This window comes from Chiloscyllium plagiosum, unplaced genomic scaffold (genome assembly GCF_037043375.1).
Source record: "Chiloscyllium plagiosum isolate Xiang-an unplaced genomic scaffold, Cpla_swu_hap1 HiC_scaffold_27, whole genome shotgun sequence".
Taxonomy (NCBI): domain Eukaryota; kingdom Metazoa; phylum Chordata; class Chondrichthyes; order Orectolobiformes; family Hemiscylliidae; genus Chiloscyllium; species Chiloscyllium plagiosum.
This window is the reverse complement of record NW_028270165.1, coordinates 64,292,958-64,313,379: the sequence shown is the minus strand read 5'-3', so window position 1 is coordinate 64,313,379 and position 20,422 is coordinate 64,292,958. Positions and strand designations below refer to the sequence as shown.

The window sequence follows — 20,422 nt, the reverse complement described above, 5'->3', positions numbered from 1 at the left end:
CAGCCCCAGGAAATCTCCAGTTAACCTTCATTGCTCCAAAGCGAACATTTCCAAACTTGGGAATGTCTCTCCAAAATGGAAATTCCTCATCCCTGGACATGGCGCAAGGGGTACAATTGGGAAGAGATTTTGGCAAAATATTCTCAGTAAGGAGATGGAAAAATGTTCATGAAGCAAAACAGAAATCCCAGTCTCCAGCTTTGTGAATCTTCAGAAACTCTTTGGGAAGCGGATTTAGAGGAGAATGAAAGATGAACTGTCCCACTGAGCAGAGACAGTGCAGACACCGTCCCCTTGTTGAAGAGGCCGGGAGATTGACTCTGATGTTCTCGGGACATGAACTGATCTGAGACATTGAAAGAATTGTCGTTCCTGCACATCAGGAATTCAAACCCCTTCTCGCCTCCGAGCCAATGAGAGAACTCGGGAACAGGCAAAACACTGAAAGGCTCGAAGGGCGACGGCCCCGGAGTAAGAAAGCTAGTTCCTCCTGACATGGATGTGTCTCCAGCCTGTCCCCGGTGTCTCCACAATGAATGTCCCAGGCTTTATTATGGAAAAGTAAAACTGATAGACGACAACTGGAATTCGAGGCCGGGAGGCTGAATTATGAATTCACTAATAGCCTCCCCTTAGCGATGGCGCAGCCCATGTCATCGCCTGTCTCTGTGGCGCAATTGTTCAGCGCGTTCGGCTGTTAACCGAAAGGTTGGTGGTTTGAGCCCACCCAGTAGGCGATGAGCTTCTGGTTGCCTGTCACTTTAACACGCCACCCTGTTCCCTGGCCCACATCTCTGTCTCCGGCATGCAGCAGTGTTCCAGCAAAGCTCCGCTCCAGATGGAAGACCAGCGCCTCATTTACCGCTTGGAATCCTCCAGTCTTCAAGTTCGAGTTCAATATTATTTGGACCCGAACTCCCGCATGCCCTTGATCCCTACCACACCCACACGAGGCCGTGTTATCATATCGTCTGCTGTTACACACGACTTATTGTTAGCCAGGAATAGTCTCCATGAACAGTTAGTCACCCTCCTACACAGATCGTTATTCTCTCCTTTGTCCCTCCAATGTTCTCCCTCTGAACTCGTGGCAAAGAGAGCAATGTGGATTGATATCCCTGAGCCCGCTCTTTGTCCCATCTCCAGGAACCGGGTTCTCTCCACTGGCGGATAATTAATTAAGCCACTTTGTTGTTGCGTTGACGTGAGGAGATTGTATAAATATAAACTTTTCTAAATCCCCACCTTCCGTTGATTGAACTGTGAGTTCACTCTGAATCACAACACGTGTCACAGCGCAATTTGAGGCCCACATTAGCTCTGCTGGTTCTACACAGCAAGTAAATGAGAGTCTCTATTCGTATCATTCTCTTGCCTTCGCCCTGTAAATCTCCACATTGTTACTTTGGACATGACCACCGAATTCCCTTTTGTGTTCTTGAATCTGCCTCCTTGTCAAGGTCAGACAGGGACAAGAAAGTGTTCTCCCTAATGTCACTTTTACTTTTTTTTTCCAAATGCCTTGAAATCTCTGCCAATTTTTGGGAAATTGAAAAGATTCTCATTCCTGCACATGAGGCTGAATTGATTTAATTTCTAACGTAAAGGACTGCGGATGCTGAGAATCAGAGACACAAAGAGGAGCTGCTGGAGAAACTCAGCCGGTTTGGCAGTACCTGTGGGAGAAAACAGAGTTCTGAAATATTGTCTCTGATTCTCTTTCCACCGATGGTGCCTGACCTGCTGAGTTGCTCCTGCAATTTCTGTTTTTGCTTTTAACTGAAAGTTTATTTCATCTTTCGTGATGAAACAACCAGACTCGCCATGTGCAGATATGTAACCCTTTCGAAACCTGTGAAGTGATTGTATTCAAACAAACCCAGCAATAACTCACTATTTCTCAGCTCCACAGGCAGAGAGACCTGGGAAATGAAGCTGTCAGTGAGGTTCTTTATTCGTGGGTCGAGTGGTTAATACGATGGATTTGAGATCGATTGCGGTTTCCCCACGCAGGTGTGAACCCTGCCGACTACAGTTGAGAAATGTCGTCAAAAAGAAAGGAAGACTGTTCCCCGGTTTCTTCTTTAAGATTCACATCAGTGGAGGGGTTGGAAATCTGCAACCCACTGCCTGTCAGGGTGGAACAAGCAGATACCCACAGAGCTACTTTTGAGGCTATGAGCCAAGTGTTTGGAAATGAGACGAGAACAGTGAGGGGCGTGAAGTCGTGATCGAAATGAAGCAGGCACCTGAGGACAAAGGTGTTTTATTTGCCAGTGAAAGATACTGCTTCACCAAGTTGGGACAATGGAAGGGAAGCAGTGACGGTGATTATCTTTGGCTGTTCCTCTTGTGAATGTTCCCATTGCTGCGCATGTCTGTGTTAACGTCAGAACTCTGCAGCATGGTGGCGTCAGGTACGCACAGTGCCGGGGCGCAATGGATGACGCATCTGACTCCACTTACCTGTTTGAAATGCAGCTCACAGCTTCTTCACACACTCCAATTAATCTTTCTCATTGTCCTGAAGCCGGCATACGGTTTGAATTCCTGATTTGCGGGAATGGGAATCTTTTCACTGTCTCGCGTCAGTAAGTGTCCCTGAGAACATCAGAGTCACGTCACAGCGCTGTCAGAGGAGGGGAAGCTGAAATCGCCCCACACGCTGCTCATGGACATATTTCACTTTCTCCAACTCACCTCCCCAACCACTGCGGCTCCTGGGAGTGGAAAGGGAACAAACACCAAAACCCAGTCTCAGCTTTGTAAATCTTCAGGAAATAAGAAATCTGTTCATCCTGTTGGATCTTGCATCCTGGCCTGACAGCGTTGATTTTAAATGGCTGTCCATTCAGTGCCGATTCGTTTTGGCTGAAAAAAATCTTCCTTATCTCATCCCAGCATTTCTTGCCACAGAGAACTGTGCGGCAGAGTTCATGTATATATTTCCTTGTATGGTATTTTGTAAATAACATTCGTTTGCGGGTTGTTTGTATAGGCTATTCCAGGTTCATTAGCCGCTGTTTAAGTGTGTTGGTAGGTTTGTGGGCTACCATGATGCTGAGAGCGTTGAGTTGTCTGGACATCATTTCCCAGATGTCTTTTATGTAAAGTAATGTGGCTAGGGCTTCTGCACACGTTGTGTCTGCTTGTGTCAGTTTGTTGATGTGAAATCGACACACTGGGTTTATTGGGTAGGCAAAAGTGCGGATTACAGATGCTGGAAACCAGAGTTTAGATTAGAGTGGTGCTGGAAAAGCACAGCAGGTCAGACAGCTTCCGAGGAGCAGGAAAATCGACTTTTCGGGCAAAAGCCCTTCATCAGGAATGGAAGCAGGACGCCTCCAGGGCGGAGAGATAAATTGGGGGGTGGAGGTGTGCTGGGCCGAAGGTAGCAAAGAGTACAATAGGTGAATGGGGGTGGGGATGAAGGTGAAAGGTCAGAGAGGAGGGTAGAGCGGATAGGTGGGAAGGGAGATTGGCAGGTAGGACAGGTCATGAGGATAGCACTGTGCTGGAAGTTTGGAACTGAAGTAAGGTGTGGGGAGGGGAAATGAGGAAACTGGTGAAGTCTACATTAATGTTCTGGGTTTGAATTTATCCGAGGCGGAAGATGGGGCGTTCTTCCTCCAGGCATCGGGTGGGGAGGGAGCGGCGATGGAGGAGGCCCAGGACCCGCATGTCCTCGGCAGAGTGGGAGGGGGTGTTGAAATGTTGGGCCAGAGGGCGATGGGGTTGATTGTTGCGGGTGTCCTGGAAATATCCCCTCAAGTGCCGTGACTGGACTCTGCGAGGAGTCTCCAGCCTCCACAATGTAGAGGAGACCGCACCGAGAGCAATGGATACAAGAAATGACATTGTTGGATGCACAGGTGAAAGCTTGATGACGACCGCGGCCTAGGTTCGATTTCCGGGCAGGAAAGTAATTTTTAGGAGAGCTGACAAGCAGAATCCGCATCTCCCTGGTGGTCTAGTGGTTAGGATTTGGCGCTCTCACCACCGCAGCCCGGGTTCGATTCCCGGTCAGGGAAGCCATTTTCAGGGGTGCAGGCTACCCATTCTTCTTAAATGCACTGTGTCATTATTTATAGTCGTTTCTGGGTGCTGCAGTGTGTCGTGGCTCGTTGAAATAGTGTCCTGATTCAGATTTGTTTGTATGTGGAGGGGTGATTGCTTCTGTAGTTCAGTACTTGGTTCGTGTGCGTTGTTTTCCTGTAGACGCTGTTTTGAATTTACCATTGACTGTTCGCTCTACTGTGACATCTAGAAATGGCACTTTGTTGTTGTTCTCCTCTTTTGTGAATTTTATGTCAGCGAGGATATTGTTGATGGTGTTGTAGGTTTCCTCTAATTTGTTTCATTTTTTGATGACAAAAGTGTCATCACTGTAGTGGACCCAAAGTTTGGGTTGGATCGTTGGAAGGGCTGTTTGTTCGAGTCTCTGCATTATTGCTTCTGCGAGGAATCCTGATACTGGTGGTTTCATGGGTATTTCGTTGATTTGTTTGGAGGGCTTGTTACTGAATATGAAGTGGGTGGTAAGATACAGTTCTACGAGGTTGACAGTGCTATCTTTGCTGATGAAGTTGGTGCTGTGTTTGTGTCTCTGGTTCTTCGAGTGGTGTCTTCAGTTTTCTTTGGCCAAGTTGATGTTAATGGATGTGAACAGGGCTGTTATGTCAAAGGACAGCATTATTCCATCCTCTTCTATCTTAGTGTCTTTGGTGTTCAGGAATTCTTGGATGGAGTAAATGGAGTGGCGTGAATCTTCGACTTGGTGTTTTCAGTGGAGGCCTTTGACTAGTCTGCATATTGGTGTTCCAAATGGTGAGGCTTTGGGGCTGAGGGGGGCTCCTGGTTTGAAGAGGAGAACAACAACAAAGTGCCATTCTTAGATGTCACAGTAGAGCGAACAGTCAATGGGGAACTTCAAACGAGCATCTCCAGAAAAACAACACACACAAACCAAATTCTTAACCACAGAAACAATCATCCCAACACCCACAAACGTTGCTGCATCAGGACATTATTTCAACGAGCCACTACACACTGCAGCCCAGAGAAACTACGAAGAGCAGAAGAGGAATACGTATATAGTGTATTTAAGTAGAACGGGTACCCAATAAACCCAGTCCGCCGATTTCTCATTGATGCTTCCAAGCTGACTTTCAAAAATTCGTTTGGCCCTCCATTCTTTCCTGTTTGTTTTTTGTGGGTTTTGAAGCTTTCCCAATCCTCTGACTGAGTATTTGAGTTGGGAAGTTATGTTGTGGCTGTACAGGACATTGGTTAGACCAGTTTTGGAATATTGTGTGCAATTCTGGTCTCCTATCAGAAGGACACTGTGAAATTTGAAAGGGTTCTGAAGCACCAGTGGGTCCACAGAGGGGAAGAGGCCCTTCTGCTGCCCTGAGAGTGATTCCTCTGCTTGCTGCCGCAACAGTTGGTCCACACCGGGGAAGGCTGTTCTCCAGCCCCAAGTGCGAGATGGCCTTCAGCAGTTCTTCCCACCTGCTGAGACACCAATGGGTCCACACTGAGGAGAGGCCGTTCTTCTGCCCCGAGTGTAGGAAGGGCTTTGCTCTTTCCTCCGACCTGCTGGCCCATTGGTGAGTTCACATGGGGGAGTGGTCGTTCAGTTGCCCTAAGTGCAGGAAGTCCTTCAGCAATTCCTCAGCCCTGCTGAGGCACCAGTCCGTCCACACCGGGGAGAAGCCGTTCTCCTGCCCCGAGTGTGGGAAGGGCTTTATCCGCTCCTCCACACTGCGAAAGCATCAGCTGGTCCACACGGGGGCGGGGGGGGGGGGGGGGGGGGGGGGTGAGGCCATTCTGCTGACCTGAGTGCGGGAAGGCCTTCAGCAATTCCTCCACCCTGCTGAAACACCTGTGTGTCCTTCAGCAGTGGGAGGCCCTTCAGCTGGCCCGAGTGTGGGAAGAGGTTCATGTTTGCTTGCAACTTGCGGAAGCACCAGCGGGGGCACTGCTGCTCATTGAGCCAGGGACTGCACATTGCCAATGAAATGATCCAAATAAACCTCAGACCGCAAGACCATCGGAGCAGAAGTTAGGCCATTGGGCCCGTCGAGTCTACTCTGCCATTCGTTAGAGACAAAATTAGTGCAGATGAGATTAGCTACAGGAAATAGGCCATTTGTCCCAACAAGTCCACACAAACCCTCCGAAGAGTAACCCATCCACACCCATTTCCCTCTAACTAATGTACCTAACTCTATGGGCAATTAAGCATGGCCAATCAACATGACCTGCACATCTTTGGTTTATGTAAGAAGACAGGATCACCCAGAGAAAACCCATGCAGACACTGGGAGATTGTGCAAACTCCTCACAGACAGCTATCCAAGGCTGGAATCAAACCTGGGTCCCGTGCACTGTGAGGCTGCAGTGGTAACCACTGAACCACTACATATTGCAACCCGAAGTTGCAAGCAGGAGGTTGGGAGAATACAGCCTCAGAATGTGGAGTAGTCAGCGTTTTGGGTATTAACCCTTCTTCAGGACTGAAACGTTAACTGCTCCATGAGAAACGATTTATGGGAATGATGCTGGGGGTTGTAGGGTTTGAGCTCCAGGGAGAGGCTGAATAGGCTGGAGCTGTTTTACCTGGAGCATCGGAGGCAGAGGAGTGTTTTAAAAAATTCTCAAGGTCAAGGACCAGGCTCGCAGGAAAGTAGTCTGACACAGAACAAACAGGGAAGAGGCGAGTCTGCTAGAATATAAGTGTTTTATTCCCCGCAGCGTCGCCACAACCAGTCTCGTACTTACAACGGGTCTGGTTTATACTCACTCTACGTGTTACCGGAACTGGGAGCCGTCAGTTCTCGTAGAGCGGTTGCCAACAACCCACGCTCGGCGGTTAAACGCAACCCCGGAGCAGACTCTACCGAACTGGAGACTTTTCCAGCTGATATACTCTTTTCCAGATATAAACATTCATGTGAACAGCAGAGCAAGGCTAAAAAACACATTCCATTCTGGTTACATACAGATAAGAAGATTCACACGGGAAGGTGTATAATAAGATTCACACGGGACTAAGCGACACCTTCCATTTTCGGTTAGATTCACACATGTAGCAGAGCAAGGCTAAAAAACACATTCCATTCTGGTTATTCACACGGGAAGGTGTATAATAAGATTCACACGGGACTAAGCGACACCTTCCATTTTCGGTTAGATTCACACATGTATTGGGACACAATTTTAACCCTTTCACCACATTCCACTGCTTGGCCCAATACATGTGTTGCATAATGATTCACACATGTATTGGGACATAATTTTACACCACAAGGAGTGACCTAATAGAGGTTACAAAATCATGAGGGGCATGGACAGGGTAATAGACAAGGTCTTTTCTCAGGGGTGGGGGAGTCCAGAACTACAGGGCATAGGTTTAGGGTGAGAGGCGAAATATATTAAAGGGACAACGTCTTCATGCAGGGGGTGGTACATATATGAAATGAGCTGCCAGAATATATGGGTCAGGTGCTGTCAAATGGGACTAGATTAATTTAGGATATCAGGTCAGCATGGACAAGTTGGACCGAAGGGTCTGTTTCCATGCTGTACGTGTCTTTGACTACTGGTCCTCATGTAATTTTAAAATAGGGTCCAAGTAACTTTGAATAGTTCAATCTTATTGAGCTCACTTCCTGAAAAGTTTCAAATCAATCATCTGAGCGATACTGTTTAAACATGCTAAGTTGGACAAAGTATCCCATCAAGTTCAACACAAACCCAGAGTTGAAGAAGTCAGAACACCAAGGGGACCAAAACTGATCACAATATTCCAGGTGCAACCTTATCAACGTCCTGTATAACTACAACATAACTTGCCAACATCTATATTCAATTCCCTAATTGATGAAGGCCAGTGTGCTGAAATCTTTCTTCACTGCCTTGTGTACCGATGTTGTCAGAGATATAGGACCTACTTTAAACTGATCCACAATCCAGCTACTGGGAGCCCAGAAGCAGAGTAGTGCTGCGTGAGTGTGCTGGGCACATAACCCAGAGGTCGATGGGTAAAAACCATGTGGTGCCATTGCCCAATGTCTTCGTAAGCTGCTTTCACTTACAATGGTGCTCTGTTCTGTATCTTGCCTTTGCATTTGCTTCCCAAAGCTTCTTCAGTGGAGGAGTGGCAGCTGGAGCCCAGGAGTTCAACGACCCGCCGGAGCTTGAGGAAGGTCCAAGCTCCAAGAAGCGGGGGGTAAGGCTGGAGGCTGGATTTGCTCCAGGCTTGTATTTTTAACTCATTTAATGGTTCCTACTGTATGGGGCTATGGTTTACATTAAAACCGGAGGATCATATCAGTGTGTTTATATTTAGCAGCGGTAATTGGTAAAATACACTCCCTGGAGGAGCACCTTCTATGATGCTGCATTTCTTGCTTTATGCCCTTCCCCCATTTCTTATCTCCCAGCTTGGTTTTATGTTTTTTTGGTTAAATTTAATTTCATATTATTCAGACTGGGTATTGACTGTGTGCTATTAATTTGCTTCTTCGAATATTGAAAGTCAAAATTAATGGTGTAATTTCATTTCTGATGTCAGAATTTGACATTGAATGTGCAGAGGTGAATATCAGTAAGTTGTGAAAATACATCAAGAACTTGTGGTTTTTAACAAAAAGAGCAGTTCACTGATATTCATGGCATTGTCTCATTTGGGAATGATGATTCAAATCTGACCAACAAACCGTTTCATGCAGTCACCCAATTTAGTTAAAATTTTCATTAATTTAATTAAAGAAAAGAACTCTGGCAGGCTAAGATTTATGCAATCTATTTATAAGATTCTGTCCATTGCTTGCAATATGGTCTCATCCACATTGGGGAAACTGGACGCCAACTCGCCCTGTGGCTGAACGCTTTAACTCGCCCTCCCATTCCGCCAAGGACATGCAAGTCCTGGGCCGCCTCCACTGCCAAACTCTTGCTACCCGATGCTTGTAAGAAAAACACCTCACCTTCTGACTTGGGACCCTCCAACCACATGGTATCAATGTAGATTTCATCAGTTTCCTCATTTCCTCTCCCCCACCTTGTCCCAGATCCAACCTTCCAATTCGACACCAACCTCTTGACCTGTCATACCTGTCCACCTTGCTTCTCACCTACCTGCTCCACCCTCATCTCTGACCTATGACCATCAATCCCTACCTCCATCTACCTATTGCATTCCCAGCTGCCATTCATCCAGCCCCACTTCCTTCCCATTTACCTCTCAGCCCCCTTGGGCCACCCTTTATTCCTGATGAACAGCTTATGCTCTAAACCAAGACTGTGATGAAACAACATTCTCAACAATTAGGAAATAGCTCCCAAGTCAGATTTCATTCCCTCTTCTGTTTCCCAGTTCTTTCAGAAATAAGATATGTCTTTTTCTTCCACTAGAAAGTGATCTTCCACTTTGCGCTGTCTGAAGTGTTATGTCACATTATTACTTCAGCCACCTTTTAAGAATCCTTTCAACCTGTTTTTCTAACAATTGTGGAGGTGACCAAAAGCAAACATTACACTCCTCCTGAATGTCCCATTTCTCCTCCTATGAGCCATTTTGTCATGTTGTCTGTGTTACAAGCAGCCGAGTGCACTTGGTTTCTGAATTGAAATTTGGCCATTGAAGTGATCAGAATTACTATATATCGATGGATAGCTATGTTTGCACTAACTGTAATTATCCACCAATACGATGTCGTTTGTTCCACCAAAACTGGAAACAATGCTTTGTGATTATATTGCAGTCGGATGTAGAAAATCATCCCAGCGATCTTCACATTATTATAGTTTACTGTGGCCATACAGCATTGCGAGGCAGTTTGATGTGACTAAAACTTGGATGGTAAGAATGTAGATTGATGAGAAGTCAAAATGGCAGTGTCTCTGGCCACAATTGATCTGTCTGGCTTGATTATATGAGTGGCGGCTCTTCAAGAGCAACTTCCACTCCATCACTTCAACCAGCAAGAGGAGATAAGTGTGAACACAACATTCCAACTGTGACATATACGCATTGCTTCGATGTTATTGATCAAAATCCTGGAACTCGCTCCTGAACCTTTATTATAGACCACATCATATTTGTGAAGTAATTTAAGAGGCAGCTCACCACCACTTTTTCAAGGACAGTTTGGGAAGACTTGCTGGCAGAGCCAATGATATGCACATGATATTGGAAACAGTCTAATCGTATGGATAGATGATTGGCTAACCAATGATACAGAAGGGATAAGGGGCATGCTCAGGATCGCAACTTATAACTAGCAACGTTCCACAGGGATCAGTGCTGGGGCACAAAATTATTTACTATATTTATATGAATTACTTGGATAAGTAAAGTGAATGTACTATTGCCAGGACTGCAGTCGAGACAGTTGATTAGAATGCAGGTGGTGAGGATGACATCCAAGTTCAGTGAGTAATCGGGAAGGCAAAAGGGAGATTGGCCTTTCAATGGAATATAAAAGTAGGGAGGTTATAGTGAACTTCCGCCTGGAGGTTATGATTGAAAGTGCAGTGAAGATTCAACCAGCTGACAGTGGATCTGAATCACATGTCGATCAGACCAGGTTTGGACAGCAGGAAACCAGATAAGTTTTTACAACAAACCACAACGATTTCATCATTTGACTCTTAATTCCAGATTTATATTGAATTCAGATTCCACCATCTGCCGTGGCAGGTTTTGAACCCAAGTCCCGTGAACATTACCTGGGTGAATGGTCTGGTGACAATAAAGTGGCCATCGCCTCCCCTGAACACATTGGCATATTGTGTTCAGAGGTAACAAAGGAGCAAGAGGTTTCAGCAGCTGCTAAGTTGTTGATATTACACAAGGGAACATCAGCACTCTCAGTAATGGCACAAACTGAAGCCAGGGCCCTGTATCAGAGGTAAGGGCTCGGGATCCACAAGAAATAGGAACAGCAATACGCCATTCAGCCTCTTGAGCCTGCTCCTCCATTCAGTAGGATCATGGCTGATCTGGCATTCCCCACATCCACTTTCCTGCCCTTTTCCTGTAACTGTTCATCCCCCGACTGATCACGAATCTATCGATCCTAGTTTTAAATGTGACAAGAAGGATGTCAACAGAGTTACTGGGGTTGGGGGAGGGGCGGGGGGTGCTCAGGTCGAACTTGGGGACGAAAACAATGGCTTCACACTTCACAATATTTAACGAAGGGAATGTTTATGGTTATCCAATGCTGGAAATTGGGCAGGCATTCAGATGAAATTATTGATAAATTATGAATGACAGAGGAGTCGGGAGAGAAGTGGTGTTCAGGTACAGTTGGATATCATCAGTATAGATGCCAACACCAGCAGCTACGGTTAAATAAATAAGAACGGAAGACGCTCAAAGCAGACCCTCCCAGAGGATACAGCGATGTTGGAGAGGGTCAGTACTGTCATTAACCCTGATCAAGGCTGTCCGCAGGTCGACGAGGGAATGTTCATCCCTGTCACCGTTACAAAGGATGTCAAATATGACCTTGATCAGAACTGTTTCAGGGGTAGAAACCAGACTCGAGGGCTTTAAATATAGAATTCTGGAAAAGATGGGAATGGCTAATTCAATAATGTTACATCCAAACCAACACTTCCATTGGTTGGATAATTATAGAAGTGTTTTGGTTTTTATTTAGATGATTCTCAGCAATACTGAGTAAGAAGCAACAAAATTAACACAAGAAATATTGCAATTGCTACAATATGCCTGCTCCCAATAGGAGACCATCTGGTGTTCACTTAACTGTCTGCAAGGCGCAATATTGGAAAGGAATTATCCAGTTCACAGCTATAAGAGGGGAGACACAGACTACTTGATACAAAGGGCGGGAGTAGACCACTCGGCCCTACGAGCCTGCTGCAATATTCAATAAGATCATGGCTGATCTGAATACAACCTCAGCTCTACATTCCTCCACATCCCCGACAATCTGTCACCCACTTGGTTAGCAAGAACCTATCTACCTCTGCCTTAAAGATTTTGAATTCACTGCCTTTTGAGGAAGACACACAACCATGAGAAAGAAAAAAAATCATCCTCATTTTTGTCTTCTACTTTTAAAATATGACCCTCTATTTTCAGATATTAAGATAGGGATACAAGCTGCATTCAAATAATACCTGTGGTACAGTTAACTATCTCAAAGTGCTTCACGTGAACATAATGAGAATTCCTTTAAAAATCACAAGAGTGGAGCACAGATTAGGACAGGTGACCAAAGACTTGGTCAAAGGGGCAGGTTTAGGGCAATCTTTTAAACAGGTTCAATTTCCCAAACATCTGAGGACAAAGACGTAAAGAGCAAACACAAAATAGCAAAAGATGGGAAACAACAGTGTGGACATAATGTCACAGGATGAGTAATCCAGGGAACATGAGTTCAAATCCCACCACAGCAAGAGGTGAGATGTGAATAATTCAAATCATAAATGGGGAACACAAAATTAGTCTCAGTATGGTATCGATGGCACTGACGTCAATTGTCATAAAAGCCCATGTTCACCAATGTCCTTTCAGGAGGGAAACTGCCATGCTTACCTGGTCTGGCTTACATGTGACTCCAGACACACAGCAATGTGGTTGACTCTTAAATTGCCCTCTGAATTGGCATAAGCAAGACACCTTGCACTTAGGGATGGATAACAAACATCAACCTTGTGAAAGTGTCAGAACAGAAAGTGCTGGAGAAACTCAGCCAGTCTGGCAACACCGGTGGAGAGAGAGAGAAAGAAACAGAGTCAAGATCCTGGCATGTGTCCAGAACAGTTGTGAAGAAGGGTCACAGCACTTGAAATGCTAACTCTGCTTCTCTCTCCACTTGTGCTTCCAGTCCTATTGAGTTTCTCCAGCAATTGGTGCATTTTTGTGTTTCAGATCTCCAGCATTGCAGTTCTTCATTACACTGACTTAGGGAAGCTTACATCCGATAAAAGAATAAAACAGAAGGGCTGGAATTACTCAGCAAGTCTGGCAGCAGCTATGGAGATAAAAACAGTTAGTTCTTCGGGTCATTGAATGATCTTACATCGGGGACAAACTTTTGGCAAGCTGCAAGAGTAAAAGGCACTGGTGTAACTTCAACATCTGGGAGAACTCTCTCAGCCATGGAGGTCAGACTGACTCAGCATTCTGGTCCTGCTCATTACCTGTTAACTTCTCCATTTGTTGTTCTTGTTATATTTCTACATGGTTGACACATTCCTATGTTTTAAAATGATATTCCAAACTGACAGGAATTTTCCATGTAAGTAATCATACATTAGAGGGTTTGGAACGTGAATGTAACTTTTAAACAAAAAGTATTTATTCATGCATGGTGTGTGGGCATCGCTGGCAATGTTTGCATTTATACCATCCTTAACCACCCTGTGGTTGGTTGGAAAAGTGAATGAAGGTGTCTGAGATTGTCTTGATTAGCACAGCAATCTCAAAGATGGGTGTGCTCAGGTAGAAGTACCCTCCACTCCCACAGCAAGTCTGCATTCACTTCAATTACAGATGCCATCTCACACTCCCAGGAAAAGGACAGCATGGGATTACAATCAGAATAAAGCTTCCTCTACTCTTAAATTGAAAGTGAAGCTACCTCAACACTGTCCCCAACAAACACTGTCAAGACAGAGAGAGCATTGGGTTAGATACAGAGTAAAACTCCCTCTACACTTCCCCATTCATTCAGTCCCTGGACAATGACAGCAAAGGCTTAAATAAACAGTAGAGCTTCTTCCATTATGACTGACACTTAGTACGTTCTACACCAATCCTCAAGGATAATTCAGAACTGAGCCTATTATCTGGTACTGAATTCACACACCCAAAGGGAATGACAGCAACAGAAAATCAGGTAAAACACACACAATGTACAACAAAACTAGACCGTTATTGGGATCTAAGATATTTAAATGAGAGGAGATATGTCCCTGCAATGATCTGAATGTGAGCTGAACAACTTTCTCACTTGAACAATATTCTCTGGGAATGCAATGTCCACCTCACTGCTGTCTATTCAGTTCCTCTGCTCTCATTCAGGGCTGAGTTGCGGCTGACCACATGGTGGCGTGGGCGTCAAGAGGTTAGACAATTAAGGTCAACTTGGATTGAGGGCATCCTGTGTCATGCCAGTGAGGTCGAGGGTCGCTGATTTACTCAACTTATAATCGGGGACAAGGAGATGTCAGGCTGGGCTTGTATCAATTTGCGTTTAGAAGAAACAGATGATCTGATGAAGCTGTATAACATCTGGAGAGGACTGAATGTAAATGTAATGTCCACTCATTTCTAGCCAGATACTAGCCTCTCATTTAAGATAGGAGAGTTTTGTTTTTCTCTCAAGTGTTCCCAAGTCTTTGAAATTCACTTCTTTAGAAAGCAGCATGTGGTGGTGGCACGGTGGGTAGCACTGCTGCCTCACGGCATCAGTGATCTGAGTTTGAACCCACCCTTTGTGAGGAGTTTGCACATTCTCCCCTTGTGTCTGCGTTGGTTTCCTCTGGTGCTCTGGCCTCCTACCACAGTCCAAAGGATGTGCAGGTGACTGTAGATTGATCATGGGAGATGCAGTGTTACAGAGATAGAGTAACGAACTGGTTTTGGGTGGGACGGTCAGTCAATGTTGACTCGATGGGCTGAATGGCCTACTTGCACGCAATTGACCTATATCAAGCAACAGTATACTCTTGCTTTATGGTTACCGGCATCAAATTACATTCGTGGTTTTGGTTATTTCATCGCTTACGTCATCATATTCAACCAACTGCAGCATCTCGAAACTTGCTTAATTACAATATCCAATATCAGCAGAGTACTTTTTCTTTTTGTCACGACCATTATCTTGAAATCTGACGTGTGACCTCTTCATTGCTGTCAAAGTTCCTTATTTGTCCCTACATTGTCATGGTTTTACTTTGTCGAATGACTTCCTGGCTTTTGCATTTAAGACCCTATATTCTGCCCTCGTCAACACTTTCCCTTCCAATTCTGTACTAAAGATTTCATGAAAAACCTCAGAGTGTGGTGAGACTGTGGAACTCACTCCGAGAGTGAATAGTTGGGGTGAAAGACATTACAACTAAGGGTAAGCAACCAAATACAAATGAATGTCACTCTCACCAGATTCACAACACAGTGAAATTAAAACATGCAATGTCCCTCAATTTCTCAACTGTTCCTAACCAGACTTGATGAAGAGCAGATCTTGCACATCAACATTATAATTTAAACAAAAACCAACAATTATAAATACGGCAACTTTTCTAGGCCAAAGTTAAGTCGATAATCTAATTAATAGCAATGAATTAAACCCTTTGATCAAGTCCCCCATCATCTCAGAAATAGAAATTTCAGCGGCAAATTAAGAAAGAATTTTTTTTAAAAACTTACCAATTCAAACAAACGGTTTCCAACAATGTATTGCCAAGCCTTTGTGCAATACTTGGACTATGAGTGTTTCACAGACACGTAACTGTAAATCCAATTTAAAAGTCACTGCTGAATGTGAATAGACACCCCAAAGTATTCAGCTATTTCTTACAGGCTGGGACTCATTCCCAGAAAGAGCCAACAATTCTTTAACTGGACAGTAGAATCTAGAGAGAACAGCTCCTGGGCTCAACAAGCAGCAACGCCCAATGGAAGCAAAGTTGGCGGCGGGACAGGGCGGGGCAAGGGCATAAAACAAAAAAGCCCACTGACTCTCCCACTGCACACACACTGTCAGAATGCACAGGGGCTCAGTCCTGGGAGTGACCCACAGCAGTTTCATCAAGAGGACCACACTTGATGAACACATCTTGCACACCAGAATTATAATTTAAACAAGAACAAACAATTATGAATACCGCAAATTTACTAGGGCAAAGTTAAACAAAATAATCCAGTTAATAGCGATGATTTAAGCCTTATGATCAAGTCCTCCACCATCCCATAGACACAAAATTAAGGGGTAAATTAAGGAAGAGAATTTTTTAAATTATCAATTGAAGCAATCAATTCCCAACAATGGATTGCCAAGCCGTTGGGCAATCCTTCGATGATGAGTTGTTCACAGGCACATAACCGTAAATTTAATTTCAAGGTCACTGCTGAATGTGAATGGACACCCTGAAGTATTCAGCTATTTCTTACAGACTGGGGCTCGTTCCCAGACAGAGCCAATAATTCTTTAACTGGACAGAAAACACTAGAGAGAACAGCTCCTGGTCTCAACGAGCAGCAGTGCCCACTGGAAGCAAAGTTGCGGGGGTGGGGAGCACGACGGCATAAAACAAAAAAATCCGACCGACTCTCCCGCTATAAGCACTGTCAGAATGGGCAGGGGTTCAGTCCTGGCAGTGGCCCACAGCAGTTTCACCAGCAGAATCAGATTGTTGGGAGCACTGGTGTGCCCGCTGGTGTTTCTGCAAGGTGCAGAATGATGAGAACCTCCGCCTGCACTCGGGGCAGGTGAACGGCCTCTCCCCGGTATGGTCCCCGCGTGTGCCTCAGCAGGTGGGAGGAATTGCTGAAGGCCTGCCCGCACTCTGGGCAGGGGAAAGGCCTCTCCCCGGTATGGACCCGAAGGTGGGATGCCTGGTTAAAGCCCTTCCCGCACTTGAGGCAGGAGACCGGGCTCTCCCCGGTGTGGACCCGCTGGTGCCTCAGCAGGGCAGAGGTATCGTTGAAGGCCTTCCCGCACTTGGAGCAGCTGAAGGGCTTCTCCAATATGTGGACCCGGCGGTGGGTCAGCAGGACGGAGGAATAGCTGAAGGCCTTCCCGCATTCGGGGCAGGAGAATGGCCTCTCGCTTGTGTGACCCGCTGGTACCTCTGCAGGACAGAGGAAATGCTGAAGGTCTTCCCGCACTCAGGGCAGCTGAAGGGTCTCTCCCTAATGTGGACCCGCTGATGGCTCAGCAGGCGGGAGGAATTGCTGAAGCCCTTTCCGCACTCAGAGCAGGAGAACAGTCTCTCCCCGGTGTGACTGCGCCCATGAGTCTCCAGGTCAGATGGGAAACGGAAGCCTTTCCCACAGTCGCCACACTTCCACGGTTTCTCCACGGGACGGGATTCCTTAGGTTTCTCCATGACCGAAGCTTCACCTGCACACAAACGCGTGTACAGTACCTCTCTGCCGTGAATTCCTCTTCCCAGTCTGTATAACATTTACTGGCTCCACAACCAAAGTGCTGCAACAGTCGGGTCTCTCTTCCAGTCTCACTGATGCTGAAAACGTACTGAAACAGGAACTAAAACGCTTGGTTCCTTCTCACAGAATCATGGTCGAAAATTGTTATAGTCCCGATGGATTCAGTGACTGTCAGACATTGACGTGAAATTGAGGACAGCAAATGCTGGAGAGTCAGAGTCAAAGTGCAATGCTGGAAAATCACAACAGATCAGGCAGCATCCGAGGAGCAGTCGAGTCAATGTTTCAGGCAAAGCCCTTCAGCTATTGATATTGAAACTTCCGTCTTCAGATCTTCAAATAATCTGTAAAAAGGGATTACAAAAATCATCACTGTCAGTCCAGGTTAGAAATTCCAAACAAACAATTCTACTTTCCGCAGAACATTCTTTTCTTTTTCCACAAAATTGAAAGCACCATCCCACCCCGTCTCACCCCTCTATTCTCACTCCGCTCAAGCTAATTCTACCGACGGTACTGATTCAGGATCTTACAGAGACTGAAAAGTGAAAATATCAAGACAGACACCTCTGAATTTTGGATACCTCCACCTGAAAGTTAGTATCTTTCACGATATGTAGGAGTGAGTAAGTCTGATTTTGGGAAGCAAAAAAAGTATCAATTCAGGATGTACCTTCAATGCAGCTTCTTGAGAAACAACCAGACACGGAATGGTTAACATCTGGGGAGGTGGAGGAAATGAGATATCAAGGCATTGGCACCGACACCAGACAGAAACTGAAAATACATGCATGGCAAACATTACGGGCAAGCCAGAGTCATAGAGATACACAACACAAAAACAGGTCCTTCGGTCCAACTCATCCGTGCCGACCAGATAGCCTAAATTAATCTCGTCTCATTTACTAGCACTTGGCCCATATCCCTCTGAACGCTTCCTATTCATATATCCATCCAGACGCCTTTTAAATGTTATAATTGGACCTACATCCACTACTTCCTCCGGCAGATCATGCCTTTCACTTGCCTCCCTCACCCCAAACATATTACCCTCCTGTTCCGGGCTTCTCCCATCCCTGGGAAATGACCTTGTCTATTTAACCTATCCATGCCTCGCATGACTCTATAAACGTCTGTAAGGTCACTCCTCAGCTTCTGGTATACCGGGGAAAACAGCTCAAGCAATGCACTGCGTGTACTTTTAGCTTCACACTCGCTGAACCTTCCTCCCGTGTAAAACGTTGTTTCCCTCCCCAACACTGTCCATGGGAACAGCCAAGAGTGCTGAGACTCTGGAGTTGGGGGAATGGCACGTAGAATTCCTACAATGTGGAAATACGCCAATCAGCCCAACAAGTCCACACAGACCATCCACAGTGTAACCCATGCATACACTTTCCCCTATCCCATTACACTACACTTACTGCACACTATGGGCCCATTTAGTATGGTCACTTCTCCCGAAACTGCACATCGTTAGACTTTGGGAGGAAACCAGAGCAGCCGGAGGAAACCCACGCAGACACGGCAGGGAGAATGTACAAACTCCACACAGATAGTCGCCCCAAGGCTGGAATCGAACGAGGGTCCTTGGTGCTGTGAGGCAGCAGTGCTCACCACTGATCCATCGTGCAACTTACGTGTGCAAAAAGAGGTGGGGACTGGGAACTTTGTTAATTGTACCACACAGTGGATTGTTGAGTAAGGTTAAATCTCACGGGAATCAGGGAGAGCTAACCACCTGGGTATAAAATTTAGAAGCGCGTTGTTGTAGATGCTGGAATCCTTCCTGAAAACAACAAATGCTGAAAATCACAGAGGGTCAGGCAGCGCTGTGCTACTCTATGACTGGATAGTGTGGATGAGGAGATGATGTTTCCACGAGGAGAAGGTTTCAGGATGCCAAATCATTGAGGGCATTTAAGACAGAGATAGGTTCTTGATTAGGAAGGGGTCAAGGGTTATGAGGAGAAGGCAGCATAATGGGATGGAGAAACATATCACCCATGATCGACTGGTGGAGCAGACTCGATGGGCCAAATGGCCTCATCCTGCTCCTGTGTATTATGGTCTTAAAGCGGAGCAGTAGTCTTAAGAGGTTCTCACAAACTATTTCAGAATCCTGAAGAGGAGTTGTTGGACTGGAAACCTTAACTCTGCTTTCTCTCCACAGATGCTTCCAGTCCTGCTGAGTTTTTCCAGTGTTGTCAGTTTTTGTTTCAGATTTCCAGTATCCACAGTTCTTTGTCTTATTTATCACAGTCATTTCTTGCCTTTCCCAAGTGTCTGGAACTTCATCTCCCTGATCTACAAACTGTTCACTTACCCTAGAAATGACCACTACCTCCTTATCAGAGTTGACCCCTTTGTTGCAAAATGATTGTTCAATTCTGTGACCAAAATAATTGCATTCGTAATTACTTACACCAGGGACTCTCAATATCACAGGCAAGAACACAGCCAGATTATTTCAGACAGTACATTTATGAGATTTGATACAATTCCCTATTCCCTACTTTACCAGCGTGCTGCTGGGAATGGAGGGTTTGAGTTAAGAAGAAGCTGGGACATTTTTCCAACGGAGCCTAGCAAGTTGACAGATAACTTTATAGAGTTTTTTTTTAATCAGGAGGGGTATAGATAAGGTGTCATTTCCAGGAGGGTCAGAATATTTTATTGCTCCAGAAGGTGTAAAATGGGGTCAAAGATTCAGCAGAAATCGAGCAGAGATGAGAACAGACAGCATTTAACTCTGTTGGAACAGGGAGACCAGAGGACAGAGAAATTAGGACCTGAAATCCGAGCTGACACCAGACTACCATGTCATCAGTGCTTTGATGAGCAGTGCCCACCCTCTACCTTTACTGAGCCTCTCACTCGACTTGAATGCCACGTATCCCCTCGATTTTCCGGATCCAATCCTTGTCATTCTGAAGCCATATCTGTGTAAGGAGTCTTAGATCATAATTATTCTCTTCAACGTGTGCAGTCAATTAATTCGCTTTTGTTACAATGCAGCACATATTCACAAACTGAGCTTTTAGTTTTATTTTTGGTGATGATTAGAATCCCGTTTTGATTGCTACTACATTTATTCTCCTTGTCCCTTTCTATCATTGTCTGATATTTGGTTTCCATTTCACTACATTTCTCACTGGCCTTGATTTGGACAGGCTATGCAAAATTGCCCAGTGTGCAGGGATGTGCAGGTTAGGTAGGTTAGTCATGGGAAACGCAGGGTTATAGTTTCAAAGTAATAGA

The 20,422-nt window shown here is 45.5% G+C and overlaps 1 protein-coding gene, 1 long non-coding RNA gene, 1 other non-coding gene and 1 pseudogene across 3 annotated transcripts in view; 1 reads left to right on the top strand and 3 right to left on the bottom strand.

Moving 5' to 3' along the window:
• LOC148144460 (uncharacterized) overlaps positions 1-20,422 on the bottom strand; it is a 587,526-nt gene that overhangs the window by 175,679 nt on the left and 391,425 nt on the right. The gene's annotated exons all lie outside the window — the stretch shown is intronic.
• The window catches only part of LOC122545538 (uncharacterized), an 89,211-nt gene that overhangs the window by 8,551 nt on the left and 60,238 nt on the right, over positions 1-20,422 (bottom strand). The window lies entirely within an intron of this gene.
• On the top strand, positions 3,960-4,031 carry trnae-cuc (transfer RNA glutamic acid (anticodon CUC)). Its single transcript has one exon. It is a non-coding gene; the product is annotated as a tRNA-Glu (tRNA).
• The window catches only part of LOC148144470 (uncharacterized), a 34,792-nt pseudogene continuing 29,105 nt past the window's right edge, over positions 14,736-20,422 (bottom strand).